General features: G+C 40.4%; 1 protein-coding gene and 1 pseudogene across 8 annotated transcripts in view; both read right to left on the bottom strand.

Annotated features, from left to right (window-relative positions):
* RGS6 (regulator of G protein signaling 6) overlaps positions 1 to 20,975 on the bottom strand; it is a 466,453-nt gene that overhangs the window by 309,002 nt on the left and 136,476 nt on the right. The gene's annotated exons all lie outside the window — the stretch shown is intronic.
* LOC141570451 (10 kDa heat shock protein, mitochondrial pseudogene) overlaps positions 13,044 to 20,975 on the bottom strand; it is a 64,759-nt pseudogene continuing 56,827 nt past the window's right edge.

The following is a 20,975-nucleotide window of genomic DNA, read 5'->3' as shown; positions in this document are numbered from 1 at the left end:
CACCTTGGGTAGGCCCTAGAGTTCACAGCAGTCTCTTTAAACAGAAAAATGCAAAGACATAGAACATCTTAATAAGACAATTTCAACGCTGCTCTTTTGACTTGGAGACTTAATAAAACCTGAAAAAAAAAATTAAATGTTCTACTTTTTCTCTCCCAAGTAATGCATGATCCACAAATGCACCCACAACCTCATGCCTCCCCTATATCCACCCACGGGATGGGCTGAAGCTGAGAGACAAGATGAAAGATGATGGAATGTGGAGTCAGGAGTGGGGGCTTAAATGAAGTAGTGTGGTGATCATTTTGTACAGTACTTAGTTATTTATAAGACAAACAAGTAAGAGCTGTGTTTTCCTCAGTGATTCAGCTGTATCAGACCAGCCAGGACAAATGTCTTCCCAATCAAAACAGTCTTACAGATGTGGTTATATATAGTCAGTCACTTCCAATGCCCTGATTTAAAGATCTCCACATGCAAAACAGAGAACTCACATATTTCCTATTTTTTTTTAGTAAAAGTCGCCTAAATAGCACCTCCCAGAAAGCCTAAAGGAATGAAAAGCCATCAGCTAACCAAATACACAATGAGACAAAAAAAATGCTCGTAACCCCAGGACTGACCTGCAGGACCGAAAGCCATCATCAGGTCTCCTCTGTGGAAAATGAGCATCACCCCTTTACCAAAGGTTATGTGTGAGCAGGGGGAACCCTCCAGAAGGCATGGGACAACTGTGACGAGACAGAGAACATTGTATTGTACACCTTCCTGCGTTCTGCAGCCAGGGATGGAGACCGGAAGTTCCACTTGGAGCACAGTGCACACACCACACAGGGGCTTCCTCCATCACCTGACAGCTGCCAGGGGCATGGCTACTTCACTGTACAGTTGTTCCTGCTAGGAGGTCAGCCAACCCCAACAGGCAGCCCTTCTCTAGCATACCTGTTGCAAACCTCTACTAACAGCAGATAAATGAACATGTAAAGAAAATGAGGACTTCTGTCTGTGAAGGGGAAACTAAAGAGGAAGAAAGATTCTCACCTCAAAATTCTCAGGAAAGTATATAAGTAGCTGGATCCTTTTAGTTCACTATACTTGAAGGGCAGCAGATTACCTATTATAATGGAAAGAGGGATGGAGGGGGGTGCCTGGGTGCTGGGAAAGGTTAGGAGGCAACCCACCAGCACATGCTCAGTGTGCAGCCCTGCAATTCTGAAAACTCATACCTAATACATTAAAACATAAGTGATCTGGCATTTTTTATAGCACTATTGAGGAAACATAAGGTGCGCAATTATCACCCAGCCAGGTTACACCAGTCTGGAACATTTCTGTTCAGCCTCTGATCGGTGGTAAAATCCCCTTTGATGCCTCCCTCTGAAGCCAGGAAAAACTAGCTCTCCCCAGGTGTTATGCATGACTCAGCCTTCCGTGCCAAGGAGGACTTCCCTCGCAGGGTATCTAGACGGAAAGGTTGGAGTGCTTTCTAACGCGATTACAAGCATTTGGAGTCTGGAGGGAGTTGACATACTTTATATTTGTTGACGAGTAAAAGAGAACCTTTGAAAATGCTCATCATTAAAAATATTTGGAAAATGTCAACTGGTGACTCCCCATTATATAAGACAGCCTCCTTCTTGTCCCTAATGCTGTCACCTTCTCTTTTCACATCATTTTGTGTGACTTTTGGCCTTTACGTAGTATTGGATAAGGGCAGGGGGTCGGGGGGGGTGAGGGGAGGTAAAAGGCTTCAGTCCTTAATTTTGAACATCTGTGTCACTGAACTGTACCAGAGACTTTTATGTAAGCTGAGCAAGAAAAGGAATTCCTTTTATAGTCAAAGTTAAGGAAAGATAAACAATTTGTAACTCAAAAATTATACAAAAGAAAATTACCTTTGTATTTCTGTAGCCATAACAATGGCCAGTTACTGCAAATGCTTTTCTATTTTAAAGAAATAAAAAAAAAATTTTTTTCACCAGCAATGAATTGCTTAAAACCTAGGGAAAATTGTTTATAGGTTAAATTCTATTTTAAATGCCTAGGACACCCTTGCTATTTAGAGGCATCCTATGGTGGTTTTTCTTGTACAGTTAAGAATCCTATTGCAAAGCCCTTAATTTAAATATAGATTTTCAGATAATAAGTTTTTACTCAGGATCACAGTTTCATTTGTTGCTATGCTTTCCTGTGTATTGTATTCATTATTAAGAAAAAATTTTGATTAAGCCTATCCTTGCCTGTCGTGATTTGCTGCTAACTGTACCAGCAAGTTAAATTGATGAGATCCCTGAGAATTTGTAAGATGAAAAATGCAGCTTCAGACACAGTGACATTTTTATAGCTAAAATCGAAAGCTCCCATGGAATAAACAACATAATACAGCAAAAGAGACTATATCTGCAAAGAGATTAAATGCCTGTTATTATTAGTATTCTTAGACAGCAAGTGAAAGAACTCAGTTTCATGGTCATGTTACATGAGACCACAAAGCGTGTGTCACCTACCTTCCATTTCAGATCTTAATTATTGCTTCAGCCAGCAGTTTAGGAGGAAGTTTTAAGTGGATGCTACAGACTGTGACGCTGTATATTCTGTCACTTATCTATATTTTGGGGTCATAACAGTCATTCCCTAAAGTCATCAAGCTCTGGCCATTTTGGGATAAAGTCGGTTCTTGGGCAAACCTGGGGACAGGCGGGTGGGGTGGAGCGAAGAAGAGGGCATTTCCCTGGTTTTCATCTGAAGCTTCTGAATGTTTTTCAAAGTTTTGAGGAATATTTATTTCTCAGTAAAGATACACCACTATTGCTTTACATGAGATACTTGTGAAAAGTTTTGTGCAGGTCAAAATTTTGAAAATCACATTGCATAAAATTCAAAATCAGGTCTATTATTTTAAGGAACCCTCTTATCAATTTTTCAGCATTACAAATACTTTCTCATCACAAAAACAAAAGGTGACTCCTAATATACCTGAGTCTAAGTCTGATTTTTGCCACACCAGGTTTCCAAAGTGCTCGTCATACTTTCAGGATGGTTACATGTCATGCATGATTCTGGTCTACGAGTATGTTGGGTCTCCTCATTAAAACCGGCAGAAATTGAGGCGGACACCATATGAGAAACAAGTACTCAGAGAAAGAAGAATAGTTTGCCAATCCACACCCAAAGTTTAACTGTATTTCATGATATCTACCAGTTGCATTGAATCTTGTCTTTTCTGTTTAGGAACCATTCTTCTTTCTTAATTCCTATACCTTAAGCTGTTGAATACTGAAGCTTTAAACCGAGAAAAACTGATGTTATAATTTGTTAAAAATTAGTCCTATGATCATAAACTTTAAGATCTAGAAGGAAATCTTGTTTATCATTTTAAAGATAAGAGATTTATAAGTGACTTGCCCTTCGTCACATAGTGAATTAGCAACCTAACTAGAAAACGTTTTTGTTTTTTATTTCATTCCATATTTTTCCCTATATTTCAATTTTTACCTTAAACAAATGAAAGATTCTTAGGAAGTGTACAGAGTAAACAAAAAGACCAGTGAGAACCCTGACTGCTGGCCTGATTCAGATTTAGAACACAGATGTCGACAGCTTATAACAAACATGGCAATGTCCTTGCATTTATTAAGCTATGGGCCAAGATTCCTAGAGAATCTGCAACAAGGGAAAATCAATTTTACTAAGGAGAGGTGGGAACATTTAATGACATCCAATAAAGCTAAAAAAGACATGTATAATAAAAAGTGATGACTTTAGGAGCCTCCAGACAACCTGGATTTGAATCTGGCTCCAAAAATACCAGCTGTGTGGCCTTGGGGAAGTAAATTTAATCTGAGTTCATTTTCCACCCCTACAGACTCCTTTGAAGCAGAGCAGGCAGAACTCCACGGTTTGTGTCAATTATTGTTACGACTATTATTCTGGCTATAGATTCAGGGATGAGACATCCAAATCTGAGTCGAGGCAACTCTGGCTTAAGCGATGGACAGGTTTCAACTCCGCTGAAAGGTTATTCCGGTTTGGCGAGTGACTACCAGACTCAGACACTCCCCACCTCAAAGAGTTTGACTATGATGCCTAGAGAATCAAAAATAGTAACAGAAGCCAAGAGACCCATCATTGTGGAAAGTATTAGCCCCAGCCCTGAGTCAGCAATGATTCCATGATGTTGTTTGATGCTTCCATGAGCAAGAAGGCAATAAGAAACTCCCACCACCTCCCACCTTCTCCTGAGATAACGTCCTTAAGATACAGGCCGAATTGCATAGCAGCGTGTGGCACTCTAGTGGTGCCCACGAGCGGAGCTGAACTGCACATCTGTGTAGGTGAGCACAGTGTGCCTTGAGAGTCGACATTCCACCAGTATAGACAGGTCTACAGTGAGAGCCCCCATGCCTTCTCCCCTGCCCCCTTCCCACCTGGCATGGTTAAGTCACACAAGCCCCCCATGGCTACGGAATAGAGCACTGTTTATCAATGGGCTCCCAATACAGTTAAAACATGATGTCAGAAAAGTGGGGCTGCGTTTGCTAGTTCTCATCGCACTATAGGAAAATTAAACAGCTGAATCAGAATCTCTAAAGTGCTGTCAAGTCAAGTTGATACTTCTCAGCAACAGTGAAGTTTTTGGAGGTGGGGGGAGGTAACTTGGGGGGGGGGGTGAGACGGCCTTGATGTTGTGCTGGTGAAGAGGCTGCATGACTTTGAGGGAGGGGATATGGTGAAAAGCACAGGACCAGCAAACCTCAGCTCCAGGAAATCTAAGCTCCAGTCCTGTGTCATAGTCTTTCTCATAACTGGTTATGGGAACTGGGCAACTTTCCCTCTAAAGACCTTTGATAACTCAACTTTTATTAATTAAGCTTTAATGAACATACAGTAAAACACACACATCTTTGGTGCAACTGAATACATAACTGTAACCACACAAAATGAAATAGAGAATATTTCCAACACTCCAGAAAGTGCTCTCGTGCCCTCTTTGAGTCTATTCTCCTCCCTGCCACCCGGGCAACCACTTTCTAATTTCTTTCCCCATAGATTAGTTTTACAAGTTCTTGGATATTATATAAATGGAATCAGACAGTATGTACTCTACTGTGTCATGCTTCCTTCGCCTAATGTTTCTGAGATTAATTCACTTTGTTATGTGTCTCTGGAGATCACTCCTTCTACTTCTGAATAGCATTCCCTGTCTGCGAACATCACAATTTATCCATTCTCCTGTTAATAGGCATTTGGGTTGGGTCCAGTTTTCAGCTATTATGAAATAAGACTGCTAGTAACGTTATCCTGAATGTCTTTTTGTAAACATATGTTTTTATTTCTTTTGGGTTACTTCATCTTTAAAATAGCAGCCTGTCCCATGATTTTCAGCTTTCTATGTATAGGGAGCTTCGCGGAATGCTACAGGGGTGAAGGGAGGAGAAAATAGCAAATGCAAGACTCTTCCCATCTTGTTTCTACCAGAACTGCTCCTCCATCTGTTTTATAGATGAGGCATTGGTATAAGCTGTCATTTGAAGGAAGGGTTCCACACAATATTTGAAAACCACCTAGTAGATCATCTATATGTCCTTTGAATAGATGATGCTTTAATAGTTTGAAGGAAAATATTTCATAGTTTATATCTAACTTATGTCCTCTAAATTTTCCACGACTATCTCCAACTCAAATTCTTCTAATGAATCCTGCATTGCATGGAAAATACAATACAAATCCATCAGCAAAACTTTCACAATTTCTCTCCAAGTTGGTCTGTATAGTTTTCAAGGGTTACCTCCAATACTTTCACTTCCCCCACTGCTCCCATCACAGAAATGTACTGTCCTCACAAAACAGGCAATACCCATTTCTGCATCTTTCCCAAGCGATTTCTGCTACCAGAATATTCTTGCTGACTTCATCTGCCAACGTTCCATCCTCTGCTTTTAAACCAGATTGAAATCTGCACCTTCTAGAAACCTTCCTAATCCCATTGGCATATTTTTTCATGTCCATTAGAACACACATGCCATCTATGTGTGTCGTATCATAGCTGCTAGTATATGAACCTCTATTCTCACTTCTAAACTGCAAGAGCCAGAGACTAGAGACTGTCCCTTTCTCCCCCTTCCTCTCTCCCTTTTCTTTAATTCATGTATACTGTATTTCTCCGAAAATAAGACCTCGCCGAACCATCAGCTCTAATGCATCTTTAGGAGCAAAAATTAATTTAAGACCCAGTCTTATTTTACTATAAGACTGAGTCTAATATAATAATATAATATAATATAATATAATATAATATAATATAATATAATATAATATAATATAATACAGGGTCTTATATAAGACCGGGTCTTATATTAATTTTTGATCCAAAAGATGCATTAGAGCTGATTGTCCAGCTAGGACTTATTTTTGGGGAAACAGGGTAGCACCAAGAATACTTCTTGCTCATACAAGGCTAAAATCAATTCTGGCTGAATTCGATTTGTGAGTATGGATGACTGTTATTTTCCTAAATCTTGAAACTAAGTGAAAATTCAGGCTGTCCACAGAAAGAACAAAAATTAAAGGACATCATGGAACATTCACTCACAAACTTACCTTCTTCAATAACCTTTCAAATACATGGTCAATTTTATAAATCTTTCTTCCCACAAAATTACCACTGGCACAAATGGCCCATAGAAAACTATTGCTGATTTTCTTTAGACAATTGGGATGTGATTTCCTGTCAAAGCCCAATAATATCTAACAACAACAAAAAAATGCTTCCTAAGTGCTTGCAGTGCTAGTTTCTGCCTATGGTTTAAGTCAACTGCTCTCCGGAATTGTGTTAAAAAGCTCAGTCTGACTCCCACCGTGTTTCCCCGAAAATAAGACCTAGCCGGACTATCAGTTCTAATGCATCTTATGGAGCAAAAATTAACATTATATAAGACCAGGTCTTATATTAATTTTTGCTCCAAAAGATGCATTAGAGATGATGGTCTGGCTAGGTCTTATTTTCGGGGAAACACGGTACTTAGTTATTCCTCAGCTCAAAATTTTCCTTCCTTAGCTTCAGATGCTGCCCTTCCCCTTCCTATTACATATATTTAGCAAAACTGAAAGAAAGGCATCTGTAGTCCTTAAACTACCCTCCAAAATCAATCTCATTACTCTACAGAATTATTTTGTATTGACCATGTGTCCTCTGATTTTTATGTGTCCTGGAAATCTTAATAATAGAAAAATAGATACTATCCATCAAGAAAACATGCACTGAAGCAAAAGAACGGATTAATGTCTTTTGGAAGATTCCACTAAAGCCTATACCAAAAAATAAAATTTGGAGCAGTAACCTTTAGAGAAGCATGCTGCTGATCAATTTTTCCCCCCAAGTAACTCTTTAAGCACCATAACCACTCTTATTTTTTATCATTTTGAATTAAAGTATAACTAAAAAAGTAAAATTTTCCTGCACTGCTAAATAAACTACACTAAACAGTTAATTTTATCTCAGTGTTTTATGATCTTCATTAGGAAACCCATTGGCAGGCTGGCCAAGAATGCCTCTGGATGACTAAGGTATGCTGGTGTCCAGGGCTACTGACCCTGCACTGACCTCAGGAAGATGTTTTTCTATCCTGGTCCACTGTCCTGCTCGAGCTATCAGATACCACATCTCTCCACTATCTGTACCAGGACTCCTCTTGCCGTCTGCTTTTCTGCTTCCACTTAGACAACCCCGTGTACGACATCTAACAATTAAGTTTGTGAACTCATTGCAATGATGTTGCTAACCTTTTTTGATAGCAGAGGGATTATTCATTAAGATCTTGTATCAACTGGACAGCTAACCAAATTTACTATTTGGAAGTGCTGAAAAGACTGCGTGAAAAAGTTAGACGACCTGAACTTTTTACCAACAATTCATGGTTCTTGCATCACGACAATGTACCAGCTCACACGGCAATGTCTGCGAGAGAGTTTTTAGCCAGTAAACAAATAACTGCATTGGAACACCCTCCCTATGTACCTGATCTGGCCCCCAATGACTTCTTTCTTTACCCAAAGATAAAGGAAATATTGAAAGGAAGATATTTGGATGACATTCAGGACATCAAGGGTAATACGATGGCAGCTCTGATGACCATTCCAGAAAAAGAGTTCCGAAATTGCTTTGAAGGGTGGACTAGGCCCTGGCATGGGTGCATAGCTTCCCAAGGGGAGTGCTTCGAAGGTGACTGCAGTGATACTCAGCAATGAGGTATGTAGCCCTTTTTCTAGGATGAGTTTGCGAACTTAATTGCCAGATCTTGTATTCAAATCATGTCCAAAATGAAAGTAAATCATTTTTTCCAGGAAAAACAGAGTGCCTCTTCTATGAACATAGAGCATGAATGCTCATGCTTGTGTAATTTAAATATAAATGGGCATTAAACCAGTAAAGAGTAAAACCTTGTGAAGGCAGGAGGGGGTGTGGGAGGGGAGAGAGGTAAATGGAGAGAACCCACAGAGTACAGGCTTTTCGATCAAAAAGAAAAGAATGTTATGGGTAGTAATCAGGCAGGAGACTTTTACATTTCACTGAAACTCAAAACCTATGGGGGTCCCTCCCATTACGGCCTTAGGGAAAAGTTGAGGTGCAGCAAAGGCTGCCGAAGGCCTGTTTTGAAAAGGAGGGTGAGGGTGGGGCCCAGCACTTACAGCAAGGAAATTAATGTGTACACACAAAGACCAGAAACAGAAGTAGCCAGCGTTTAAGAAATGTTGATGAAAGTGCCATGTTTTCAAGTCCAATTTTGATCACTGGCAGCCACAAAGACTCAAAACTCCCTCCCACCAGCTGATCGGTCTTGTTAGATGGAAACATCCAGGAACAGAGGATGATCAAGGATGCCTGTGGGTCACTGGATGGAGGAAGCAGCCTGCCTGACATTGCAGGGCCATGAGGCATTTGTCCTCCCGCCACACAATGGCCAGCACGGTCCCTTTAAGGAATAAATCAGATTACATCATTCCCCTGAGCAAATCTCCCCCAGGACTTCTCCGAGTTGCCAGGGTTCAATGCAGACTCCGTACCATGACCCCTGTAACAAAGCCCCTATGTCAAGGCCACTCACTCCCACCCCATGTACTCCTCTCCGCTTCCTCATGTGAACCCCAAGTCCCCTGGCATTTCTGCCCTCCGTCATCCCAAGTGTGTTCCCACCCAGGCCTGGGCCCTGGCTCTTCCTTCTGCTTGAAGTATGTTGTCCTCCCGATCTCTGAAGGGCTGCCTGCATCTCAGAGCAAACACCAATCCTCCACAAGGCCTTTCTTACCTGCCCTGAACATGGTCCTACAATCATGTTGTCCTACATTATACTCTTCATGGCACCTATTAGTACCTGAAAATATCTCAGTGGTATTTACCGTGTCTTTCCCCCATACAGTGGGTCTCAACTAGGGGGTGATTTGCTCCCCCCAGGGGCTATTTGGCAATATCAAAAGACACTTTCGGTTGTCTTAACTGGGAGCGGAGGGAGGGAGAACTACTGGCATCTAGTAGGTAGGGCCAGCGATGCTGTTAAACATCTTACAGTGCACAGAACTATCCCCACCACTGAGAATGAGCCAACCAAAAATGTCAATAGTGTCATGGTCGAGACATCTTGGGATAGACTGTAAGTTCCTTAGGCCCACACTCTTCCATTCACTGCTGTATCCCCTGTGCTGTTAGCACTACCAGGCCCTCAGTAGGTGCCCAATCAACATTTGTTAACTAAATAAACCAGTCTCGTTCCTGGGTTTCACTGATGAGGGCTGTCTGGTGTCACTGGTAGATTATGCTGTATCACTAGCTATATATTATTTGTAGCACATATGTATGTATAATATTCATATCCATTTATGTTTCTGTATCTCTACATCAGCTATGCCTGTAAGTGCAGGGTACTATATTACTGGTTATTCTCAATCCTGTTGATGTCACTACAGATTCAAGAGTTAAGACTCCTATCAGGTAAGCAGATCAGTAGCAGGCAGTACAGAACTGAGGTTTGCACCTGAGAATCTAGTGCCCTTTCTGAGCAAACTAGGCAAAGAATGGTCCTTACAAAAGGATGAACCAAAAGGGATTAAATTCCAGGCTGGGTGGGCCACATGTGACAAACGGACTTAGTAAGACTAAGTATGGTAGATTTAGATTGTGTTAACCTAGCTAAGCTGGGACTATTTCCCACACTTCCCTCTCCTGCATAGTTCTGGGTTAGCACGGATCACATGAGGCATGCTATGTGAGATGTGAACAAAGGAAATGAAGCAGGTGTAGTCTTTCAGCATTTGAAAGGTCAGTGCAAAGTGCCAAGTGCTGTTGCAGCTCTTATGTGTTACCATTTATTTTCTGCCCACCTAGTTGTCAGGAGGCAGCAAATGGGCCTGTCCAGCCCTTTCTGGAACTCCTGCTTTACCTCTCTGACTCCTTGCCAGGTACATGCTTAGTTCCCAAAGGAAACTTCTCCTGGAGGTTGTCCCTGTCATGGAAGTTGCTTGAGGGTAGGTAGAAAGATACCACCGTGAGTTCCAGTCCGTGCCCATGGATTCTACCTTATCCTCAAGGGTTCACATTCACCTTAGCTTCCTTCACCTCCTAGCCCTCTCTCCCTTCCACTGCCTGCCCTGCTAATCTCAGGCTCTGGTGTCAGACACAGCTGCAACAATCTTCCATTGACTATTTAGCCAGACAACTGCATACGTGAAATCTGGATAATAAATCCTGGTGGCTCTGCTTCTCTGATCAAACCCTGACTGAGACATTTGGGTTGACCATTTGGTGGCCTTCCCATATCCTGCCATATTCTGAGACGTGTTGCATGTTGACAAGATTGCCACATAATTGAGATCGAGGTGAATGGGGCAGTATTAGAAGGGAATAGATTTTAGCATGTAGATTCACTCAGCTTTGACTCCAGCTAGTTAGAAAACGGCTTGCTAAATCAGATAAAGTGGTCATACTTATACAGTGCCTAGGTTACGATTCTTCTTACTGTCACTAAAATTGATTTTGACTAAACAGAATGGATGTATGACTTTTCGTTTCACCTGATGACTTTCTTGTTTTCCTTTATCAAAATCACTTGTCCCACAAGGTCATCACCCTTCCACTCAGATATTGGTGCAGAACCCTTGGACCACCTGGCTGGATGACTTGCAATGCTTCGTGGTTGTCACTCAAGTAATTAAATTTACTGGGATAAACAGCAGTAAGTAAGATGGGGAGATTCTCTCTGCCCCAATCCTCTCGAATTAGTCTTTATATTGCAACAGTAACTCTGTACATTTAAATTTTGCATTTGTCTTTATAAAACTCCCCATGGAGTCCATTTTAATAAATATTCTACTCGGTAATTCCTGCATCATTTTTTTCAATGATGAAATAGAACACTGCTGACACATTGTGTTTCAGGGCAGATTTCTCATAGTTTGGCCTCTTACCCATTTGTCTTGAACCACATTACAAAGAAGACAGAATTAAATGACTTTAGCAGAATCTGACAGCTTATGAAGGCAAATTTGCCAGTCTAGGGTCAGAAGGCACAAACCACCTACGAATGGCTTTCAGCAGGTAAAGGCTTAGTGCTCAGAGGTGCAGCTGACACCAGCCACCAAGGAGAAGGTGGTAGAGAAGAAAGTGGATCTGTACACCAACCTAATATGAATGCTGGGGCAGAGCAGGGACTGGCGGGGAAGGGAAAGTGTAGAATAAAGCTTTCGGTTAAAACAAGGATGGAAGCTGACACGATTGGTAGGCAGAGGCACTTTTGTATCTTGAGCCTCTCTCTCTGTCTCTTACACACATATAAACACATTTAAACATCACCCTACCTGAGGAAGCAATAAAAAGATGAGGACACTGACCACAACCAAAACTGGCAGCCACTCACAACCAACATGCCTCAGGCTTGACTCTTTCTGGGTAGAAACCTCCTGTCCTTTAATACATAGAAGCCACCTCCTGTGGCTCCTATAGGTATAGGTGGCTTGAAGAACTTCAATCGATCTTAAATTTAGACAGTGCAGTGATATTACCATTCTAAAGGGAGCTGTGATAGACTGTACTATCGGCCCCAACTCTTGACCCCTCTCTGCATCCATGACCTTGTCAGAGTCTCATAATGAGCAGTGAACTGCACTGCCCCTTGACTTTAGGCTAGGCAATGTGTCTTTCCATGGAAATGACAGTATGCCAGCTCCAAGCCTAAGCCTGGAAGATGATGTGGAGAGCATGCCCTGGCTAGTCCAATGGTCCAAGGAGGATGAGAGGCCTATGGCACAGCTGCCCCACTGCCCAGCAGTCTGGCAGAGCCCAGCCAATGCCCACCAACCCACACATGCACGCACAGTAACAAGTGACTACATTTTGGTAGTGGTTTGTTACACAGCGATAGCCAGCTCACCATTAGATTGCCCAAACCGTGCAGACCTCTATCAGTCAGATGAAAGCGGAGCTGCTCCATCTGAGGCAGGGTGTTGGCCTTGAGCCCACTTGTCCCCACTCATTATGACAGTCTCTGAGACACCTCCACACACCACAGTTTGCAAACTATTTCTGTAGCAGAAAGCGCACTAGGTCAGAAAACAGAAGTCCTGAGTTTGATTCCACTCCATGTCACTTAACCACTACTGAGATTCAGTTCTTCCTATATGAGGAAACAGAGTAATCATGCAGATGCTTGGTCAACCTCCTGCTGAGATAGATCGAATTTGTAAAAGTACAGGGTACATTGATATGAGGCATCATCGCCACCATCACCACCAACACTCCCACTGCAATCAATCACCCACACGATATGGGGTGCACTTGCCAAGGCCACGCCCTTCGTTACCGTCTAAGTGAGAAGTGGGGGCTGTTTGGGAGCTTGACAGAGGCTATAGCTGGTAATTTTCTTTTTCTTCTTGTTTTGGGATATCATTAGTTTATTAGAAAAGAGAGACATGGAAATTATTTACATGATGAGATTTCACAAAATGGGCAGTGGAATGGGCAGCTTCACGTGATGCCATGTCAATAGCAATTTATTTCAGTCCACAAACTTCCCAAGAATGACACCATCTCTAAATAAGAAATAATCCTGGTCATCTAGAACTCCTTTAGTGCCTCCATATTCTGGAAGAACTTTATCTCCAACTTTCATACTAACTGGTTCAATCTCTCCACCCTTCCTTTAGCAGTGGATCCAACAGCTACTACTGTTGCTTACAATACTTTTCCTTGACATTTTTCTGGCAGCATGATGCCTTCCTTGGTTAGTTTCCACAGCACTCCTTTCAACTAATAGTCAGTCAAAGAGGGGGAGAAACCTTCTAAATGCCTGTCCTGCCGTGATTCTGGCAACAGCAGTTTGTCTTCTGCTCTCGCGTCACAACCGCAGCTGCAAGGAGAGACCTGCAGTCTGGTCCTCTGGACACGTGAACTTCAGAAAAGCTATAGCTGGTAATTGTCAATGGTCCTTCCCAAGCTCCTCACTGACTTCAAATGAAAAACTGGACAACACATACGAGAATTATTTTCTGTAATTTGATTTAGGCGTATGACAAGTTACATATATATTTTTTAAAGTCTGCTTATCCCTTCAGGTGTTTTCTTATACTCAAAGTAGCAACAAATAATCTACAGAGTTTGGGCTTCAATGAAACAAGAGAGACACAAACAGACAAGGGGCTCTGGAGTTGTTCTCAGCTTTCCTAGGCCCATCTAAGCCAAAATGCACTAAAGCTTAGCAGACAAGACCAGGGCTTTGGCTGGGTTAGAGTTGGAGCTACTTACTAGCTGTGTGGCCAAGTCTTTTAACTTCCATGAATCTCAGTTTCCTCAACTGAAAATGGTGGTTATATTATCTATGCCTAGGACTATTAGAAGGACTAACCGAAATAATGTCTATAAAATGATTAGTGCAATTTCTAAGAACCCAATAAACAATCACTCTTGTAATTATCATTGAATGATGGACTATTTCAGGCCCATTACTCTGCCCTCAGAGGACCATTATGATTTTCTATGACATGACAGGCCTTCTAATTAAGAATCTGGTCTTTGGAGATTGATGAATGAGGCTTAGAATCCCGCCTAGCTGCCACTCAGCTGCTCAGTGACCTTGAGCATAACGCAGAACCTCTTAACCCCTGGAGTAGAAGTCAGGTCCCTGCCCTTGAAGACTTGACAGCCCCGTAAGGGACATGCATCAAGACAGATTATCATAACCACCACCAATGGGTAGCAAGAAAGAAACACAAGCACAAGTGCTCTAGGAACAAAAAGAGGGTGCAGCTAACTAACTGCCCCGGTGAGTGTTGGAGGCGATGAATGTGATGCTGGTGGGAGGGCCTCCTGGGCATCGGTGGCTGTGATCACAAACACTCCTTGCCGATCCGCATGGGAAATGCCACCATCTGCGCAACGTAACAAGTTCCATTGGAATAAACCTCCTACATTTTACAGTCCTATTTCTCTAAGACCCAGAGCCCTGTCAGTGGATTCTGGCCTCTCAGAGGGATTCTCCCAAAGAGACAAACAGCATGGTATTAAGGAGGAAAGCAAAACTGAGAAACTGGCAGTACAGAGTGACCCATCCAACTCCTTTCACATTTGTAGTTAGCAATATCCTGGAGCTGGATTAACTACGGGACCACTAGTTGAAGCTTCCAGGTCTGCCAGTGTTTATGGGCACATAATGATTTCAGGAAAAGGTCTGCCTGCTCCTCTGAGGCTCCCTTGAGGGAGCTTGAAACAGCTATTTCAGGCTCCCTCAAGTTACGCACCCCCCATGGATACTGTCGGCCACACACACAAATGTGGTCCTCCCCAGGTCTCTTGTCTGTGGAGGTGCTAACCTCTATCAGGAAAACGCATTTTATTAAAACTCTCTTGGGGGTGTTGTGAATAATATATAACAGCAATTGGAATTTCTGAGGACCTACTATGTTCTAGAAAAATTTTTAAATGAAATACATTGAGATAACATTAGCTAATAATATTATACATATTTCAGGTGTACAACTTTATACTATGACACCTGTATACTCTATGTGTGGTCCCCACCTGAAGTCTAGTCTCCTTTTAAAAGGCCTTTTCACAAGTGAATGTGGCTCTGTTATTCAAACTGTATTTTAAAAATGGAGACAGAGTATATGACTCATCCTGTCTTTCCATTTGAGTGTCTACTAGATTTGTAATTTGTAAGTGGCAAATTATATAGAAATGGTGTGAATTCTACTGGGAGCTACACTAATTTTTGCATTAGTTACCACTTCCCTTCCATATGGAATGGCCATTCACTGGTTAAATTTGTTTCTGATTATCCTGTTAGAAAAACAGCAAGAACATCATCCATTCCTGAGATGGTATCTGTCAGCACTTCAGTGTCTTTATTCCACGTAAGGAGAATTGGGTGTAATTCACTTTAGCTAAAAAGAATTGATCTCTTTTTACAGTAATTGTAGAAAAGAAAATCTTACTCAGTAAAAGCCAAAGGGGGCAGAGAGAGGCAGGGTGGAAGGGGGAGGATTACAGGCCATTATGATTCTAGGCATTCGGCTCAGTGAGGCAAGATTAGAGAGTCTTGAAAGTCAGGCAGGGGTTTGAATTTGATTTGGGGAACAATGTGAAAGCATCAGTGGGTCTAGGCAGGAAAGCCACCTGGTAAAAGAAGGGTTTTAGGGCCTGAGTTGGTGAGTGTGTTGGATGGATTTGAGAAAGATAAAGGTCAAGACAAGGAAACCAGGGAGGTAGCTGGCGAATGTGATCAGGCCTTGAAAAGATGAATGCCTGCAAAGTGCAGGCCATGCCTCCAGCCCCCCGCCTCATGTGGTCCTTTTGACAATTATCTGGGCCAGTAGATAGAGAGGATCATACAAAAAGTTCCTTTGCCTTAAACGTTTCTAGTTTTAGCTACTGCTTATTCTACATCCCTACACACCAAAGCAACCAGTTTTAAAGACTTTAAGTAGAAATTCTGTACAGAAAATGGCACAAGACTGTACATGTTGGCTCTACACTGTAATTCTCGATGGATTAACTGCTGAGTAAAGAGGGAAATGGAAAGGGGAAAGGCAGGAAAACAAAAGTTTCCTTCCTACAAGGCACTTCCTTCCTACAAGTCCCATTAAACAGGACAGTCTTTCTCCCAAGACAACAATCCAGGATGCTTCTCTCCTTTCCCCTCCTCTCCGTGGTGTGTGTGTGTGTGTGTGTGTGTGTGTGTGTGTGTGTGTGTACAAATACGTGAATATGGCAGGGCAGAGAGAAAAGGATAGACTACAGTGTTGACAGTAATAGAAGACAGGCTGCTTTTGGTGCTCAGAACACTTAAAAATAAGAGCATGTCTATTTCCATAGAGCCAGAGTTTATTAGCAGGGTGATTTGGGGCAACATACTCTAAATTGTATTGTCTCCTCTTATGTAAGCTAGGGATGATGGTAATACTTGGCCAGGTCATGAGGACGAAATAAGAACCTGTAGGCAAAGCAGTCAACAAGTTCCAGAGGACAGCAAGTCACTCAGTGCATGGTGATAGCTACGTGAACCTGAACAGAAGAACCGTCCAGTGATTGCCACAACACCGACTTTTAAGAAAGGACAGGTTATAGTACTCTTCAAAAAATGGCATATATTCCACCTCAGAAAGTTTATTTTTGGCTAGCAAACCCATTTTCTTAATACTTAGTGATGAGACAGAATGTTGTAGTGGAAGGGATCTTGAGGGAGTCAAGGAAATGCCAACGTGAAGTCTAATTCTCAAAGCACCTGTGTGATACAGGACAAGTCACTTCCCTTTCACTTTACTTTGCCAAATCATCTCAGGTCCTCTGTACATGATTTTAGTATATGATAGCATTGTGAGATCAGCCAAATAGGCAAGGGTCAATGTATTTTTAAAGCACTCAAGGCAATATTGGTTCATTGTTAAAAAAAAAAAAAATAAAGTAGAAGATCCAGATAACAGTGGGGAAGGAAAAGAAAGCCAGAAAATTTCAGGCAGCAAGTGTTTTTCTTTTTTAAAAAATAACATTACATGAATAAAAGAGAGCTCTGTGAAGTTAGAAGAAGCTATATCTGAACCAACTCTCTTCTCAAACCTCTGGAAAATGAGCAAAGCATTAAGATCCAATTCCACACAATATCACTGTAAGACAAGAAAAAGAAAAATGAATAAAATAACATTTCCACAGACAAAAGAATTCCAAGGAAAATAGTTTCAATAATCAGATCACCACTGTAACATACAATTTCTAAATTTGCCGAAAGACACTAAGAAAATACACTAGATATGAAAGAAGAATACATAAAAACTGGAAAAAATATTCAGAAATCAGGTGACAAAACTTGAGAGAATTAGAAATTTTGGAAATAAAGACTTAACTAGAAGAAACTTAAGAGTGAATTCAAAAAATAATACCATAAGATAAACGGGGTGGGGATGGGGGGAATGGAAAATTTTAAAACTCAAAAGAAAAGAAGATAAAAGTGTTACAGGGCTAAGTGACAAATTTTGGAGACAACCAAATACGATGCAACATAAGGATAATAGGAGACTCAGAAAGGGAGAGAAAAAAACTAGAACAAGGGAACATAACAAATACAAAAAAAGCATTTTAATGAAGAAAACTTTCCTGAAATACAAAAAATTCAGAAATACATAAAAAAGAAACTGCAGATATGAGAATAATGACCCAGAACTACCAACACTAGTTAGTAACATACCAAGTTAGTAACTACCAATGCTAGTAACATTTCAGGACTTTAAAAAAAAAAATTCTTTAGGCAAAAAGAGAACATGACTTATAAGGGAAAGAAAACTGGGTAATCAGCAGACTTTTACAGCAATGATATATGCCAGAAGAAAACTGAGTAACGTATTTGGGGTACTCATGGAAAGAAAATATAAACCAAGGATTTTATTTTCAGCAAAATTGAACCATAACCCCTTCCTAAGGAATCCACTAGAAAATGAGTTTAAGACAACCAAAAGACTAGGGAATCATCAACACAGAGATGGTGATAAGCATTAAGTATACAAAATTAAGAATTAACATTAAATGAGGATTAAATCAGAGAGAACATAGCATGGAATAACTATTATCTGATATCATAAATTAGTATAACTATAAAGTATTAGGGGAAAATGAAAATAGCATATGCACAAAAAATTTTACTCTTTTTAGTAATTATATTGGTGATGGCTGTACTAATATTGTGTGCATAATGTGGAGCAAATGAACAGTTGTGAAAGATTTTAATCTAGCATCCTCTATGTCCTTGAGAACGAAGATACTTTTTTTTTTAATTTATTTTTTAAATTTATTGGGGTGACAATTGTTAGTAAAATTACATAGATTTCAGGTGTACAATTCTGTATTACATCATCTATAAATCCCATCAAAGATTCTTAAGACAGAAGAAAGGTGACACAGACGTCATATCGAAGAGGTTAAGGAAAAACCTTGTAGTCCTAAATTGTAAATATCAGATAAACTTATGAAGTATTTTACCTTTATACATATTTAAATATATATTTAATTATATGTGTGTGTGTGTGTGTGTGTGTGTGTATACCAAAAGATATATAGATATAAATATTTCCTAGCTTCATCATAGAAAAGATGCAGAGTAAAGGACAAAGCCAATAGCCATGAGTGCCTAGTTAGTGGTTTCGGTTATTATTTTCCCATTAAAAGGGTCAGAGCTTTCTTGGAGAAATGGCTGATTCCTGGTCTGGGGCAAAAAATGTACACGATGAGCCTAGAACAAAGGAGGAAAAAAATCAGAGTACCAGAGTCATATCAAAAGGAATCAGGAACCAAGTTGAAGAGGCTCCCACTGGCCAAAGAATGGGACACTTTATGACTTACTAAGGATAAGGTTTGCCATTGTTTGATACCCTTCCAATATGTTTAAACCCAATAGTTCATAATGATACATATTTTTAAATTAGTCATCTTTTAAATATGACAAAGAAGCAAATCACCATCTTGAAATGCAAGGAAAGATGATCATTTGATTTACTTTTCATGTATGAATCTATCACTGGGCAGCTACATAGTGACATAAATTTATTCCACATAAATTACTCCAGCTAACAAATGAAAATGAAATAACACAATATTGCCAATACATACCTCCCAATAGATCTAGTATTAAGCATCAATGATTGCTAACATCCAAAAACAGTAATACTGGGCATCATGTGCTTCCTGATGAAAGAACTGAATGCCATTTCCGGTCTTGGCAAAAGAATCAAGTTTGGGTTTAATAAGCCTCTCTGTCCAGCTGCCAACATGTAGGAAATGCAGAGGAACGCAATGAATTGCACCATGAGTAAGCAATCCGCAAAGTCTGTATTCTGGGATGTTCCAATGGGTCAAACAATCTAGCTTCTTCACCAGGTAAGTTGTATGGGGGAAAAAAGCAACAGTGGGGGGGGGGGGGCTGTAGACTGAAGGACAGAAAGTCAAAATCAATGGAAAAGACTGGTCTCTGGGGCTGTGTAATTCAGTAATAAAACTGTAAAGAAACAAGGAAGCAATTTACTGTAAAACTTAAGATAGTGTTATTTTTTCAGAAGGAGGAAGGAGCTGTGGTTGAAAAGGGGCATATGGAAGGGCTTAACAAATGTTCTGAAATATAAGAGAGAGAGCAAAGTAGAATTTTAAGAAAATCAAACCTTGGTTATGCAAATAGCAAAGGGCACTCACGAGATTTATCTAGCTAATAAATTCAATTCCACAACTGTTTATATGCCTGCTGTGTGAAAGTACAAAAATGAATAGAACATAATCCTTGCCCTCAGGACATTAAAATTGAAAAAGGAAGTCCCACCACATTTTTAACTCTAAGAGCAGGCAAAATGGGAGTGGTGATATAAGAAAGTTACAAAAATTTTTTTGCTTGGATGAAAAGAGAGAGATCTGATTTATCAGAAGCAAAAAAACAGTTGGCCTGTCCCAGTGGCAGAGGAGTCATCTGTGAGTTATATCTGGAATATCCAGAGAGGGCTTCATACAGCCCCCATTTCCTCCTGTATTACTGGCTGATGCCTGACATTCAATACATGTGGCTTCATACATAGTGCCAGGTTTTAATTCCTACAGGGCCAGTATAATACTCTAATAACTGAGCTGCCTTTTGTGTTTTAGTGCAGTGATTCTTAGACTAGGGACCAACAATAAGCCACAGACATGTGACTTTTCTACTGGCAAATGTTCGTGTGTTTCATTAAAGCAATATTCTAAAAATATTTATACAAGCATAATCAGATCCCTGTACTCAAAGGTGTCTGGGTCAACAGCATGAGCACCACCGGAGAGCTTGTTTCAAATGCAGAATCCTGGGTCCCTGTCCTACTGGACCAGTCTGCATTTTACCAAGATTCATCTGCACACTAAAATCTGGAAGGCTGTCAGTGAGATCTTATAACTAAGCACTGCCAGGTGACTTGCATGTTCATATTTGTGCTTATAATCAACTCGACATCAAGAAATGCCATGCTAATTATTGGAGGCTAAAGAGGTGTGGACAGAGATGGACTTGATATCTGAACGATAATTTCAAGCCAAACAAAGACCAAATGATGTCACAGTACAGGTGAAATGGAAGGGTTTACAGTCATCTTCACAGAGAAAACTGAGGCATCAAAGGCCATGGTTGTTTTGAGTCGGGACGTCATTTTAGTAAAAATAACATCATTTTTATCATGTTAGGTTAATGTTGTTATTTTGAGATTCTGAAGTTTTTCTTGCCTTTAATTTTTAAATGTGCTCTGTTAAAATTTCATTTTTAATATTTTTAAATTTTATAGATGCATAAAAGCTGTAATCAAGCATAATTAGTTTATACATAGCTTTATGTTTGTACATATTTAAGTAACATTATAATAAAAAATATAACCTATATTCACACAAGACTGTTTTCCTTTAAAAGTGAAATATCACTCATATTTGTTAAACACGACAATGG

This window comes from Rhinolophus sinicus, chromosome 3 (genome assembly GCF_057876585.1).
Source record: "Rhinolophus sinicus isolate RSI-liver-muscle chromosome 3, RSI-T2T, whole genome shotgun sequence".
NCBI lineage: Eukaryota > Metazoa > Chordata > Mammalia > Chiroptera > Rhinolophidae > Rhinolophus > Rhinolophus sinicus.
The sequence above is the reverse complement of the archived record's forward strand: the minus strand, read 5'-3'. Positions and strand labels throughout refer to the sequence as shown.